Below are 3158 nucleotides of genomic sequence, written 5' to 3'. Positions count from 1 at the left end.
CCACTGGGGGACCGTAGGCAGGCTGGGGGAACGCATATTAATGTTAAAAAAACAACTCATGGAGGGAAATTTTCATGCCATGGGACCTTTAAAGCTGTTTTCTCATATGAACTCCGGACAATGCCAGGCAAATTAGGTGCCAACATTGTCCCGAGTTTCCCTTTCACACAAGTAGCTCACAACAGGAGACTGTCTGTGCCAGACGAGTTCTCACTTATTGAAATGCTTTGTTTGGTTTGGACGAGAGGTAGCACCTGGGTAGAGCGTGCACAAGGCAGGACATGACGCCGTATACACCACGTCATAGCTAGTTCGTAACCTGGTCATGAACAACTCTCTTGTCGTTCCATGGATCCGTCTGATGATTTCAGCGTCGGCCCTTACCGACAGAAGTTTCCGAACCTTGTTTTTTTTTTTTTTCCATTGGCATCTATGTTTTAAATCACCCTTCTTCTTCACCCTCAGATTTTAGTTTTCATCCGGTTCTGTTAACGTAAAATAGAAAAGTCATAAAAACGCCCACTCACTTGCCGTGAATACTCTGCACAAACATTTATTGGGCTCTGTTCACAGCTTGGCTCAATCAGAGATTACAATCTTTGTACAAGGGAGCTGGCAGGGTCAACTCTGTTTGATGTCCGATCAAACTAATTCAGACGTTTGTGTTCTCAAGTACAGCTCTGCCGGTGTAATGTTGGTAATTTTAGGTTTGCACTGCATGTGTGAAAGGGGCGTAAGTATAGTGCCCATGGTCTCCACTTCATCATGGCCATGACTACATTTAAAGAGGAAACATGTTTAAAGACAAAATTCTCATTAAAGCCCTATAGCGGTGAAAGACAAGTGTGAGCAATAGAGCTGTCTTTTTCAAATACTTAATGAAACAATGACAGCATTATTTGATTTACTACTGAATGCAGAGGCAAAGTTCCTGGCATTGTCTGTTGAAGGGCAGGACTTCAGAAGGGTGGTGCTTCGTCTTGCCAACAGTCACTACTTTAGTCTCTGCAAGTGCAGCTCCTCTGCTATGGAAACAGGCTCCTCATTGGGTAGTTGCTTGGGGAGGAAGGGGTGTTGAAAATGTTGACCGATCACCAAAATAAATTAAAGCAGAGAGTGGTTGACAGACAAGGACAATCACTGTTCTATGCAGCATCTGTGTAGAACAAATTATTATCAGTGTGGGGACAGATTTACAGAGACTAGAGCCCTGCTATGACCCCCTCACACAAAACACAGGATAAGCTCCTTTTCAAATATACACAAATACAACTAAAGGAAAAGGACAATGTTATGGTTTCTCCTCCATGCAGAGGAGAAACAATTCTGTCAAACTGGTTATTTGACATCTTCATTTGCTCTTACCTCACACCATTCAACAACTATAGTAGTAAACTAAACGGTAGATGGCAAACTGAAGTTGTGTTTCCAGTATGAAGAAACTACACATTACACAAGCAGTGGTTGTAAAATTGTGACTTAATTCAAAAATCTCCCTCTATTTTTTTTTAACCAATCAGAGCCACAATCCACTTCTCCATCTTCAAAATATGGTTTCATGATTGGATAAGCCAGAGCCACAGACCTACACAAATTCATTTTCAAGATGCTGTGCTGCTTCCTGTTATCATCATTTACTGCAGATAATGGTCTAGTTTGCAGTTGCCAGACTAAATTAATTCTCAGTGGAGGAAGCGAACTACAGTATCTAACTGCCAAAAACTCTAAAAGATATTTACAGCCTTATGTGTGGGTTTGATTGTCGAAAATATGTGCAATGACTGGGGAATATAATCTCTCCACCTAGTCCTGGGTCTTGATAGTGAATTGAGACTTGAATCTTATGAATTTTATCTCATCTAACTGCTAAAAAGAAGTCGGGAGGGACTCTGTGTTTCAGGCCATGTGTCAGTCTCTGCAAGTTTTGTTTCTCATGTTCGTTGTGCAAATTCAACGCTTTAAACTGTGTTGACCCGTTAACAAGTTTAGAGTTGGCTGCAATAGATGGGACAGAGACACACAAACACACAAACACACACACACAGTGTTGGCCACCATGTTGAAAGTGGAACATTTTCTTCTTCACTGGCTCAGTCGGTCTCTCCCTCCCCACCAGCCTTCTCATCTTGCCATTAAAAAAATAAATAATCAGTCGCTTCATTTTTTGGAACATGGTCAAAGCTAAATGGATTGTTTCATTAAGTACTACACCGCTACTTACATGCACATCACGCGCTGTGTGCCGACAGGGGCACCGATGATAACGATCCTCAAACAGTCGCATGAATACCACCACATGTAATTTTAACTTGCACGCTCACAAATATTTTTTGCTTATGCAGGAGTCCTGCCTAAAGCGGAGGCTGGCCCTCAGTGAATGTTTTCCTCAAACAATTTGCCCTGTATTTGAGAACAGCAAAAACAGAGCTCACTAGCATTGACGTATACTGGCTTCTGTAACACTTCCCTTACAGGCATCATTAAATAAAAACAGCATAACATTATTTTGACTGGGCTGCCTTAAAGTAAGTATTTCTAGTTCAGAACTGTTTTTAAATCCTCTTTCATACTTACAGTATAGATAACGTCAAGAAGGACTTTAAGAACTCTGAAGCTGCTCTTTCACCTATTCCGATGTGAACACTATAACACAAAACAGCTGATATACAGAGGTGAGCTCATCCAAAAACTTTGGATTTATTTTGACCAATTTACACAGTATCTCAAAGTTGCTAAATACAGTACATTGTGGGCAAATACATAGTCTATACTGCAAAAACTGTAGTTTTTTTCCTCTTCTGGAACAGAAAAGGTGACTAAGTAACCACCTTAGACCTCTTCGGGTCTTGTGTGGGCCTTGGTTTCAGTGTAAATTTGACACTAACTACTCTACTACCATGTCTTCTGACCTCCTCTGTCACACACATGCCTGCTCTAGCAAATGCCCGTTTTCTCTAAGGATACAAACACGAACAATTCAGTGCTCATTAGGGCTGGGCAATATATCATATCAATACCGTCATTATATCGATATTGTTATTATATTGATATAAGCTTTGCGCGCTACCCACCCACACACCAAATACAAATGGGCCAACTGGCCAGTTCATGTTTGTAAATGAGAATTGGTTCTCAAACAGTTTACCTGGATAAATAAA

General features: G+C 41.0%; 1 protein-coding gene across 6 annotated transcripts in view; it reads right to left on the bottom strand.

Annotated features, from left to right (window-relative positions):
• crtc3 (CREB regulated transcription coactivator 3) overlaps positions 1 to 3158 on the bottom strand; it is a 43878-nt gene that overhangs the window by 30220 nt on the left and 10500 nt on the right. The window lies entirely within an intron of this gene.

This window comes from Etheostoma spectabile, chromosome 1 (genome assembly GCF_008692095.1).
Source record: "Etheostoma spectabile isolate EspeVRDwgs_2016 chromosome 1, UIUC_Espe_1.0, whole genome shotgun sequence".
NCBI lineage: Eukaryota > Metazoa > Chordata > Actinopteri > Perciformes > Percidae > Etheostoma > Etheostoma spectabile.
Note: the sequence above shows the minus strand (reverse complement) of the source record. Positions and strands in the feature narration are given on the sequence as shown.